This window comes from Protomyctophum parallelum, assembly GCF_964188405.1.
Source record: "Protomyctophum parallelum genome assembly, chromosome: 11".
Classification (NCBI taxonomy): domain Eukaryota; kingdom Metazoa; phylum Chordata; class Actinopteri; order Myctophiformes; family Myctophidae; genus Protomyctophum; species Protomyctophum parallelum.
The window spans coordinates 12,150,339-12,163,311 of NC_139707.1; the positions used below are offsets into that span (position 1 = coordinate 12,150,339).

The following is a 12,973-nucleotide window of genomic DNA, read 5'->3' on the forward strand; positions in this document are numbered from 1 at the left end:
CCCAAATTGCTCCCGATGTGCTGGTTTGTACCTTGCATGGCTTCCGCCGCAATCGGTGTATGAATGTGTGTGTGAATGTGAGTGAATGTTATGCACAATCTATGTAAAGCGCCTTGGATAAAGGCGCTATATAAATGCACCATTTACCATTTATACCCACTCGGGACTCCTGAATCGCTGCCCACACTCACACTCTCCTATCTAACATCACGGTGTTGAGTTGAGTGACTAGTGACTATAGTGTTGTTACGTGGTGCCCTTCTTGCCTTCCCTGGCTTTGCCCTGGGCATGAGGCTCCCACAGTATCAGTTGGTGCGCGTCTTGTCTTCCCTGGTGTTGCCCTGGGCATGAGGCTCCCACAGTATCAGTTTGCTTGCCACTAAAGTCCTGGACTTTTGCCATTTCCGCCGCTGGTTATAATAAGCGTTGCGAGCTTCTAGACCGGCTATTTTCAAAAAATGAATCTTGGGGAAAAATACATATTTTTTAAACATTTTCAGCAACACAAATATGGTATCGGGTTCCCTGGCACAAAAATGTGACTTTGTAGAGGAAATTATGTAAATTATGTTAAAAAATATATATAATAAAGATAAAGATTACGCACATTTAAAATAATAATAAATTAATAATTTACATTGGGGGATATCTTTCACAATAATAAATAAAACATGTTCTAGACATTCTAATGATCACAAATATATATATATATATATATATATTACAGGCATTTTACTTACTTTTACCAGGGTTAAAGGTCAAAGGCCATATGTTAAAATTTGTTTAACATTGAGTCCAGAGATTTTGAAGTTGTGTAAATGTCTGCCTCTGTGGGGGGTATTCATATCCAAATATCATGACCAATGGCATTGCAATGGACATCGATGATGATGTTTTGGTGAAAAAAGAACATGATTTTTTAAATAATTAATTAATCAAAATATAAATTGTTGTATATTTGCAACGCTGGCCCATCATGTAGTCTATAGGTAACTCACAATATAAGGATTTGGTTGAGTTGGGGCTGGCCACTACCGGTGGTCAGCCAGGCTTCTGTGGGAGCTGACCGGTGCTACTGCTATATGCTGTACTTTGTACTATATCTTTGTTCCTGTTGCCGAAATAAATCCATCATGAGGAACATCTCGTCAATCTGTCTGTCAAAGTGCTCTCCCAGTTTTAACAGTCTGTACACGGTGAGGACTATATACTAAGTGTCCCAAATTATTTACCACATACACAAGCCCCAAAAAGCTGTACCACTGCTCTCCTCCTCCCAGCTAAATGTTTTGAGCAGTGCTTTGCCTCGGGTCTCTTCCAATTACTGTATTCTGGTCATAAGGTCTATAGCTGGGAATTAGCATGGTGGACGGTGTGGTAGACATGCGGCATGGTGCAATACAGAGGAGATACTTAATAAACAGTCTGACTCGGGGAAAACTTATTCAAATGATTCAGTGTTGCTGCCATAGCTCTTTTTTATACTGCACCGGGCTGCATTTAAATAGTTTTCACATTTCCCATTTTTTTCTTCTTTTTTTTATTTTATAGTCCATCCATCCATCTTCAACCGCTTATCCGTAGTCGGGTCGCGGGGGCAACAGCTCCACCAGAGTGCTCCAGACTTCCCTCTCCAGAGCAACATTATAGTGACTTCCTCCTGGGGGGATTCCGAGACGTTCCAAGGCCAGTTGAGTCGATGTGTTTCCTCCAATTGCGCCTCGGTCTGCTCCGCCGGGGTCTCCTCCCAGTGGGACGTGCATCGAGGACCTCCCTATAGGGAGGTGCCCGAGAGGCATCCTAACCAGATGGTCTCCTCCCAGTGGGACGTGCATCGAGGACCTCCCTATAGGGAGGCGCCCGAGAGGCATCCTAACCAGATGGTCTCCTCCCAGTGGGACGTGCATCGAGGACCTCCCTATAGGGAGGTGCCCGAGAGGCATCCTAACCAGATGGTCTCCTCCCAGTGGGACGTGCATCGAGGACCTCCCTATAGGGAGGTGCCCGAGAGGCATCCTAACCAGATGGTCTCCTCCCAGTGGGACGTGCATCGAGGACCTCCCTATAGGGAGGTGCCCGAGAGGCATCCTAACCAGATGGTCTCCTCCCAGTGGGACGTGTATCGAGGACCTCCCCAGGGAGGTGCCCGAGAGGCGTTCCAGTTCTCATAAGCATGTATGGAGAGACAAGGGCATCATGGATGCCAAACACAGCTCATTTGTCGTCCGTATCACCATTCGTCACAGGTCAGCATTATGTGTGTGCGGAGGTGACGTGCATCTATCGGACCCTGTACGCACGGTGGTGTAGTCTATACGCTAGCTCACACGTGGTCACAGTGCACGTGGTCATCACAGTGCATTAGTGGATGATAGCACAAGGCTCCATGCATTACGTGAGGGCTTGTTATTTGGCAATACAGTGTGGATCGATATCTACGATACATGCATTAGCCATGCCTGTGTGCGTGCGTGCGTGTGCGTGCGTGCGTGTGTGCGTGCGTGCGTGCGTGCGTGCGTGCGTGCGTGCGTGCGTGCATATGCAAAGGCTAAACGTATGTAAATTAGTTAGCCTTTTATGTAGACTCAATGATCATAGCTTTACTGTACAGCTTTTCTACTGTTAGACAGACGCTTTAGGTTCTTAGCTTCTGATTCTTGATGACTATTTATTATGTATTTGATGTATTGCCATGTGTTCTTGCTTACTGTAAATCACTCTGGATTCAGAGCATCTGCTGAATTGTATAAATTGCTAATTGTAGGGTGTCAACAACCTGGAATGCCCAAAAAGAAGGCAAAAAGGCTGGCAAAAATACTATGCTGTCTCTGCCAGCCGTCACACATGGTGGAGATGCTGTTATACTAACCATAGCACAGAGTGACATACTTATTGTATCATGAAGGCATACTGTATGCATAATGACATACTTATTGTATCATGAAGGCATACTGTATGCATAATGATTTTGTTAATGTAACCATAACTGTACGTTTACCATCCGTGTCCTTAAATCGTATGCTCTTCTTTATGTGGACATTAATCAATTGCTTGTGGGTGACCGTGTGTGACCGTGCACGTGGCGTGGGCATGTGTGTGACCGTGCACGTGGCGTGGGCATGTGTGTGACCGTGCGCGTGCACGTGGGCATGTGTGTGACCGTGCGTGTGGGCGTGTGTGTGACCGTGCGTGTGGGCATGTGTGTGGGCATGTGCGTGGAGGCAAACTTGGCAGGAGGACACAGGAATATGGAATATGGTAAACATCCATTACCCTCAGAATGTCACATTAATCATATTATGGCTTTTTCTTCTAAGTGAACAAAGTGATACACATTAGCCTTGTGTATAGGCTATCGAAATACCATATAGTTGAGGGCTAATTTGTCACATTTTGCACAGATGTAGCCAGCTGCCCAGGGCATGCTCTCAGGGACGGATTAACCCCAACGAGGGCCCCTGGGCCGGTAATATTTGCAGGGTCCCCGTAGCGCATTTCCGTGTTTTTACCATCTTTTTAACCTAAATTTAACTAAATCAACAGCCAATGAAGGGCCCCAGGAGCCCTTTTCAGGGTGTCAAACCTATAGTACCTCACGGTCCAATTTCCCCGAAGGGCCCCTGAGACCCAAGGGCCCCCTGGGCCACGGCCCCACTGGCCCAATGGCTAATTGGTCCCTGCATGCTCTACTCTGAGCCGGTGACCTTTGGGGTCGCCACAGCGACCAAATCCATATCCATATGGCCAACCTATATAAGGCAACATATTCTAAATGTCATTGAGTAGCATGTGACTAGGGGTCAAACTAGGGGGTTTTCATGATTCTAAATCATTAGAGCATGCCCATCATTTAAAAGTACAAGTATTGGCATCGAAATATACTTTTAAAAAGTAGCAAAAGTAAAAGTATGCATTCTCTCTCTCTCTTGCGCACAGATATACATTGTCCATTCTCGTACGATGAACGAGGGTAGACCAGCTCTATCAGAAACTATAGCACAATATGCACATCACTTCATGGAGGTGCTGGGTTCAAAAAGTGACAGAGGAAAAGAGAAGGGAACCCGCACACTCATATGCTCCAAAAGGTCCATTTATTGACGACAGTTCGAGCCAAGATGAAGAATCCTTGGCTCGAAACGTTGTCAATAAATGTATCTTTTGGAGCATATGAGTGTGCAGGTTTGTTCCCTTCTCTTTTCCTATCGACACACGCACGCAATGAAGCTTTGAATTCACATTGAGACTGTTTTTTTGCTTTTGTCGCATTCCTAAAGACAGTGATTTGATGACCGGAGGGAAAAGAAAGATGCTAATGTTCACCGGCAGGAGACCGACAACGACAAGTCTCCTCCACCGTGCAGCAAATTATCGCCTTAGGAATGTGTTTTACCAAAACAAAACAAATCTCTAAAACAAAAATATGCATACAAATTATGTTGTTGCTCGCCATGAATAATAATAATAATAATAATAATAATACAACTTTATTTGTATAGCACCTTTCATGACATGAAATGCAGCTCAAAGTGCTCAAACAAGCAGTAATGCAGTACAGTGAGGACATGAAAAATAAAAAATAAAAGATCAATTAAAGGCAATGTTGTAGAAGTGGGTCTTGAGCTGAGCTTTAAAAATGTCTACAGAGGCTGCCTGACGAAGGTACAGTGGGAGCTTGTTCCATGCCATAAAGAAGACATTATAGACAGTGTATAGAAACCCCTGACAGTTGAAGTCAATGCTGTTGTTGTTGCATCTTTAGCCCATATCTGACCTGAGATCAGATTCTAACAAATGTCTTCTACATCCTGACAGTTTTCTGAAAAAGCTATGTTTCTATATGTCAGTGGTTCTTCAATTTTTCAAAAATGGCAGATCTACAAGCTCGTACGAGCTTGTAGATCTGCTATTTTTCAATAGCTATAAAGCATAGCGTAATGCTATAACACCAAAACAGGGAATTCCCGCCCAAAATGGGTTAGGAATGATGCAGAATGCATGAGGGGAGGACCCGACCATATGTCAGATCACTACGCTGGCTGTGGCTGGAATAAATATCATATGTCCTTCCGGATGGGGCCTGCTGGCATGCTGGATGCATATTGCAGTCCTTGACAAGAGGATGTTTATATTTATCTTGGAGTCATGAATATTACATAGAGCAAGTCTAACACAGACACATGCATGCCGATGACCCATGCATGTGATGATGATGTACGACAGGCCCGCTGTGTGCATGCGGGGTCCATGGATGCAGTACGTTGGCAGATAAGCTATATATGAATAAAGAGGTGTGCCTCTGTGCATATCATTTAGATTTACGCCAAGCAGGGTCTGGCTTCACGATGTGTATATCCTTGCCCCATGTATGATTTATTATGTGACCAGATTTGACTGAGAGCTTCATGCCATCGCGCAAATTCCAGCTTTTAATTTTTTTTAATGAATTTATAGCACAGGCAGACTCTTCACATACTAGAGCATGTCTGAAATAAGTGTCGGAGCTGAAATTGACATGTAAATATGAAATTAATGTAGCTATAGGTGTAATGTTGGAGACCACAGAAGTGAACCTTTCAAACCTGTTTCTCTGCAAGACATTTCTCTATAAGCCATATCTCCAAAACTGGTGGGCCAAACTGAACAACCAATATGTCAATTTGATAACCTGCTTTCATATGAATTGTCACGATCCGAGTGGCTTTGTTCGAGGCTTACAGATCTTTAAAAAAAAAACACTTTTTGAAATGTCTATGGGGAAAATGCTTGGGGAATTATTTCCTGGGCCTGGCGTCGTCATGAAAGGGGGCGGGACTGCGACACTTTATATATTTTACTTTATTTTTTTGTATTAAACAAAAAAAATCACTTTACTGTCATCCGGGTGTATAGGCCTAATTAACCGCCCAATTAAATAATGTGTGAACAGCTTAAGAATATACTGGTTTAGAACAGCTCTTCTCCCCTCTGATCCCCCCCTGCCATCACGGTGCTCAGTAGGCCTTGTGGGGGGGGGGGACTGATCAATCATAAAGCGTCCTCAGTAGGCCTTGTGGGGGTGGGGGTGGGGGGGGACTGATCAATCATAAAGCGTCCTCAGTAGGCCTTGTGGGGGTGGGGGTGGGAGGGGGACTGATCAATCATAAAGCGTCCTCAGTAGGCCTTGTGGGGGGGGGGGGGGAGGGGGACTGATCAATCATAAAGCGTCCTCAGTAGGCCTTGTGGGGGGGGGTGGGGGGGGACTGATCAATCATAAAGCGTCCTCAGTAGGCCTTGTGGTGGGGGGGGGGGAGGGGGACTGATCAATCATAAAGCGTCCTCAGTAGGCCTTGTGGGGGGGGGGGTGGGGGTGGGGGGGGACTGATCAATCATAAAGCGTCCTCAGTAGGCCTTGTGGGGGGGGGGGGTGGGGGTGGGGGGGGACTGATCAATCATAAAGCGTCCTCAGTAGGCCTTGTGGGGGGGGGGAGGGGGACTGATCAATCATAAAGCGTCCTCAGTAGGCCTTGTGGGGGGGGGTGGGGGGGGACTGATCAATCATAAAGCGTCCTCAGTAGGCCTTGTGGGGGGGGGGTTGGGGGTGGGGGGGACAGATCAATCATAAAGCGTCCTCAGTAGGCCTTGTGGGGGGGGGGAGGGGGACTGATCAATCATAAAGCGTCCTCAGTAGGCCTTGTGGGGGGGTGGGGGGGGACTGATCAATCATAAAGCGTCCTCAGTAGGCCTTGTGGGGGGGGGGTTGGGGGTGGGGGGGACAGATCAATCATAAAGCGTCCTCAGTAGGCCTTGTGGGGGGGGGGGGACAGATCAATCATAAAGCGTCCTCAGTAGGCCTTGTGGGGGGGGGGGGGGGGGGGACAGATCAATCATAAAGCGTCCTCAGTAGGCCTTGTGGGGGGGGGTGGGGGGGGACAGATCAATCATAAAGCGTCCTCAGTAGGCCTTGTGGGGGGGGGGGGACAGATCAATCATAAAGCGTCCTCTCACATTCTCCATGGTCAGTGATTCCATCCGGCTGCCCTTGTCGCATGGCTGCTCACCGGCCCAATTATAGCCCTAACCATATTGAGGGTTGAAGTGGTTAACCATATGCCAGGGCAGGCTGCTCCAGGCTGCAATTAATGACCACCGCCGCTGGCCTTAGTTCAACTTTTAAAACCAAGACAGAATAAGATGCTGTATAGCATAGTCTTAACATAACTTTTTTTTTCTTTTTCTTTTTTGCCACAACATTTCCTTTGTTAGGGCATAGCAGTGGCAGACGTGTTCTGGTTCCATCGTTCCACATTATTATTTTTTCTCCATAGAGATTTCAAAAAGTATTTGGGCTATGTCAATTATTTTAAGCCTAGAATCAAACAGCACAGGAGGATCCTGGTGAATAATGAGGATAAACCATTTGATTCTGTGAGTCTGTCTGTCTGTCTGTCTGTCTGTCTGTCTGTCTGCGTGTTGTTTTAGCAGGTACAGCACTCGACATTCTTAGGCTTTCTCTATTGATCATTGGCCTCGCATACATACATAGTACACACAGTCACGCACACAATCCCAGTCTCCTGGAATAATGTTATATTCAGCGCTGTATAGTCATTAAAAATGCTATCTCTCGGCCTCGTTGATAACAAATCATTAAGGGCTCCTCTCGCTAAACGTGGGCGCGTGCACACGCGTGTGCGTGTGCGTGTGCATGTGAGAGCCACAGAGAACTGTGAAGTTCACAGGTGCCGTGGTCTCAGTGTCTCCTCAGGAAACCAGCGGAGCGATCAATGATTCCAACAATGGATGTCATTAAAGGTAGAAAATACCACTGCTGCCCTTTTTTCACCATTTAACCCATTTAGACCTGACGTCGAAATTAAAAATATATATATTTTTAAATTACATTTTTGTTTCTATATCAGTGGTTCCCACTATTTAATGTCAAGGACCCCGGAAATTATGTAATATGCCTCCGCTCCGACCACCCACCTGAATAGCTAAAGTATAAAATAACGAATGCTTAAAACACCCAAAGGGGTTCCCGTCTAGAATGGATTAACCTCCACCATTCCTGAATGAGGGACATTATGCTCACATTGCTGTCATGCAATTACATTCCCTCATAAAATGCAGTATTGATCAGGCTGTTATGGTGCTATTAGTTGAACCCACTTAAACCCCATGTGGTTCCTCAGGGCTCTATTGGCTATATTCAGACCGCAGAAAGCAAGGTGTTACCTTAGGTGACCTTCTAGGTTCCCATAGACAGCCCATTCATCCAAACAGAAAAGTCCTCTCTAATTATATTAAACAAAACGTCAAAATCACCAACATTGCAGCTGTAGGGAAAGCTTGAATTAGACCTATTTCAATCTGTAAAGTGTTAAGTGCAAAAATCACCATTCCCGCCAATCACCACCATTTCCAGGGAGGAAAAAAAAGTGTGGGTCCGAATCCACTTAAATTTGGCATAGAGTAGCGCAAACGTCGATCTCACTCTGCTGATTTCTGATCGTCTGCACCTTTGTTAAATTGACGCACACACGGACACCTGACCCGTACACACACACACACACACACACACACTCCTCTCTCTCTGTCGCTCTAATTAATTAGTCTCATGTCCAGCATCTGCGCACAGTTTCTCCCGGCGGATCCTGCCGGGATCGGCCTCTGCCATAGAAAGCATAGCTGGACCCCAGGCTATAGGTAGTGACTATAGTCGGTCACACAGCGCAAAAACAATGAAATGCCATAAAGACTGAGGGAGTTTTTTTTCATTTGTCTCCCCAGACTCTTCAGTCTTCAGTCACGTCTCCCGTAATAATAACCCAATCCTCTCCTGTCAGAGACCGTGCCCCGAGAGCCTCCGCGTTGCTCTTCTCAGCTTTGACAAAGTCTTAGGGCTGTTGAAGCAGAGTGAAGGAAGAGATCATATTGCAAGCCTCCGTCTCTCTGCGTGTATGCGCGAGCTACAGTGCAAGATAAGCGCTGTAAGATATATAGGATACAGTTACCTGCATCTGCACACCCTGTGTGCAGGTGTAGGTCAGGTGTGTGCAGGTGTAGGTCAGGTGTGTGCAGGTGTAGGTCAGGTGTGTGCAGGTGTAGGTCAGGTGTGTGCAGGTGTAGGTCAGGTGTGTGCAGGTGTAGGTCAGGTGTGTGCAGGTGTAGGTCAGGTGTGTGCAGGTCAGGTCAGGTGTGTGCAGGTGTAGGTCAGGTGTGTGCAGGTCAGGTCAGGTGTGTGCAGGTCAGGTCAGGTGTGTGCAGGTCAGGTCAGGTGTGTGCAGGTCAGGTCAGGTGTGTGCAGGTCAGGTCAGGTGTGTGCAGGTCAGGTCAGGTGTGTGCAGGTGTAGGTCAGGTGTGTGCATGTGTAGGTCAGGTGTGTGCAGGTCAGGTCAGGTGTGTTCAGGTCAGGTCAGGTGTGTGCAGGTCAGGTCAGGTGTGTGCAGGTCAGGTGTGTGCAGGTCAGGTCAGGTGTGTGCAGGTGTAGGTCAGGTGTGTGCAGGTGTAGGTCAGGTGTGTGCAGGTCAGGTCAGGTGTGTTCAGGTCAGGTCAGGTGTGTGCAGGTCAGGTCAGGTGTGTGCAGGTCAGGTCAGGTGTGTGCAGGTCAGGTCAGGTGTGTGCAGGTGTAGGTCAGGTGTGTGCAGGTCAGGTCAGGTGTGTGCAGGTCAGGTCAGGTGTGTGCAGGTCAGGTCAGGTGTGTGCAGGTGTAGGACAGGTGTGTGCAGGTCAGGTCAGGTGTGTGCAGGTGTAGGTCAGGTGTGTGCAGGTCAGGTCAGGTGTGTGCAGGTCAGGTCAGGTGTGTGCAGGTGTAGGTCAGGTGTGTGCAGGTGTAGGTCAGGTGTGTGCAGGTGTAGGTCAGGTGTGTGCAGGTGTAGGTCAGGTGTGTGCAGGTGTAGGTCAGGTGTGTGCAGGTCAGGTCAGGTGTGTGCAGGTCAGGTGCGTGCAGAGAGTTTTAGAAAGGGGCCGAAATCCCGTAAGAGTGAAATATAGTGAAAATAGCTGATCTACAAGCTCTCAACGCGTCGCGCTGCGACGCGTTGAGAGCTTGTAGATCAGCTATTTTCGGGGCGCAACCCAGCACTCTTTAGCTATAGTGGAGTTGCGGTGTAACGACATGGATTTCTAAAGACATTTGTTCAACGTAAAATGCTGCGTTCACGTTCAGGAGACAGGAGAAAAAAACAATTCTCCTGAATGCTGCCTTCCTTCTGGCATGTCATGGTAAAGGAGAGGAGGGGCGTTTGCATTTCTTTCACCATGTAGTAAACGCTGCATTCGTGGTCTGGAGAGAGGGCATGTTGTTTTACAGACGGGTGAAAAGGGCAGAGGCTGAAGCCCCCTTTGATGTCTATGTGTGCACGTCCCTGCGTGCGTGTCGATCGCTCAACTGTGTCTCCTGTGACCGTCTGGATGTTCTGGCCACTGCATGGCCGACAGTTAGTTTTAGAATTGATATAAGAACATATAATACAAGAAAGTGCTCAGAGTGCTCAAAGTGCTCAAAGTGTTCAAAGTGTTCAAAGTGTTCAAAGTGTTCAAAGTGCTCAAAGTGTTCAAAGTGTTCAAAGTGCTCAAAGTGTTCAAAGTGTTCAAAGTGTTCAAAGTGCTCAAAGTGTTCAAAGTGTTCAAAGTGTTCAAAGTGTTCAAAGTGTTCAAAGTGTTCAAAGTGTTCAAAGTGCTCAAAGTGTTCAAAGTGTTCAAAGTGTTCAAAGTGCTCAAAGTGTTCAAAGTGTTCAAAGTGTTCAAAGTGCTCAAAGTGTTCAAAGTGTTCAAAGTGTTCAAAGTGCTCAAAGTGTTCAAAGTGTTCAAAGTGTTCAAAGTGCTCAAAGTGTTCAAAGTGTTCAAAGTGTTCAAAGTGTTCAAAGTGTTCATAGTGCTCAAAGTGTTCAAAGTGTTCAAAGTGTTCAAAGTGCTCAAAGTGTTCAAAGTGCTCAAAGTGTTCAAAGTGCTCAAAGTGTTCAAAGTGTTCAAAGTGTTCAAAGTGCTCAAAGTGCTCAAAGTGTTCAAAGTGTGTGTGTGCGTGCGTGCGTGCCTGCCTGCCTGCCTGCCTGCCTGCCTAAGTGCGTGCCTGCCTGCGTGCGTGCGTGTGTGAACATGTGCATGCGTTCCCAGACAGTGGAACAAACTCTCTTGAATAGGTCTTCATTTCAAATATATATTTTGTCATAAACGGCTGTTAACAGTGTGAACGCCTGTACGCTACACAGTCACAGACCCTGTTAACAGTGTGAACGCCTGTACGCTACACAGTCACAGACCCTGTTAACAGTGTGAACGCCTGTACGCTACACAGTCACAGACCCTGTGAACAGTGTGTACGGTAGCCTGTACGGTACACAGTCACAGACCCTGTGAACAGTGTGTACGGTAGCCTGTACGGTACACAGTCACAGACCCTGTGAACAGTGTGTACGGTAGCCTGTACGGTACACAGTCACAGACCCTGTAAACAGTGTGTACGGTAGCCTGTACGGTACACAGTCACTAACCCTGTGAACAGTGTGTACGGTAGCCTGTACGGTACACAGTCACAGACCCTGTGTACAGTGTGTACGGTAGCCTGTACGGTACACAGTCACAGACCCTGTGTACAGTGTGTACGGTAGCCTGTACGCTACGCAGTCACAGACCCTGTGAACAGTGTGTACGGTAGCCTGTACGCTACGCAGTCACTAACCCTGTGTACAGTGTGTACGGTAGCCTGTACGGTACACAGTCACAGACCCTGTGTACAGTGTGTACGGTAGCCTGTACGCTACACAGTCACTAACCCTGTGTACAGTGTGTACGGTAGCCTGTACGCTACGCAGTCACAAACCCTGTGAACAGTGTGTACGGTAGCCTGTACGCTACACAGTCACAGACCCTGTGAACAGTGTGTACGGTAGCCTGTACGGTACACAGTCACTAACCCTGTGAACAGTGTGTACGGTAGCCTGTACGCTACGCAGTCACAAACCCTGTGAACAGTGTGTACGGTAGCTTGTACGCTACACAGTCACAGACCCTGTGAACAGTGTGTACGGTAGCCTGTACGGTACACAGTCACAGACCCTGTGAACAGTGTGTACGGTAGCCTGTACGCTACACAGTCACAGACCCTGTGAGCAGTGTGTACGGTAGCCTGTACGGTACACAGTCACAAACCCTGTGAACAGTGTGTACGGTAGCCTGTACGCTACACAGTCACTGACCCTGTGAACAGTGTGTACGGTAGCCTGTACGCTACGCAGTCACAAACCCTGTGAACAGTGTGTACGGTAGCCTGTACGGTACGCAGTCACAGACCCTGTGAACAGTGTGTACGGTAGCCTGTACGCTACACAGTCACTGACCCTGTGAACAGTGTGTACGGTAGCCTGTACGCTACACAGTCACAAACCCTGTGTACAGTGTGTACGGTAGCCTGTACGCTACGCAGTCACAGACCCTGTGAACAGTGTGTACGGTAGCCTGTACGGTACACAGTCACAGACCCTGTGTACAGTGTGTACGGTAGCCTGTACGGTACACAGTCACTAACCCTGTGAACAGTGTGTACGGTAGCCTGTACGCTACGCAGTCACAGACCCTGTGAACAGTGTGTACGGTAGCCTGTACGGTACACAGTCACAGACCCTGTGTACAGTGTGTACGGTAGCCTGTACGCTACACAGTCACTAACCCTGTGAACAGTGTGTACGGTAGCCTGTACGCTACACAGTCACAGACCCTGTGAACAGTGTGTACGGTAGCCTGTACGGTACACAGTCACAGACCCTGTGAACAGTGTGTACGGTAGCCTGTACGGTACGCAGTCATAAACCCTGTGAACAGTGTGTACGGTAGCCTGTACGGTACACAGTCACAGACCCTGTGAACAGTGTGTACGGTAGCCTGTACGCTACACAGTCACAAACCCTGTGAACAGTGTGTACGGTAGCCTGTACGCTACGCAGTCACAAACCCTGTGAACAGTGTGTACGGTAGCCTGTACGCTACGCAGTCA

The 12,973-nt window shown here is 47.6% G+C and overlaps 1 protein-coding gene across 1 annotated transcript in view; it reads right to left on the bottom strand.

Annotated features, from left to right (window-relative positions):
- Positions 1–8,493: 8,493 nt before the first annotated feature.
- The window catches only part of LOC310867339 (protein EOLA1), a 388,860-nt gene continuing 384,380 nt past the window's right edge, over positions 8,494–12,973 (bottom strand). The window contains exon 5 of the transcript XR_014570000.1: positions 8,494–8,530. The gene's annotated coding sequence lies outside the window, so the exon portion shown is untranslated. The remainder of the gene's footprint in view (positions 8,531–12,973) is intronic.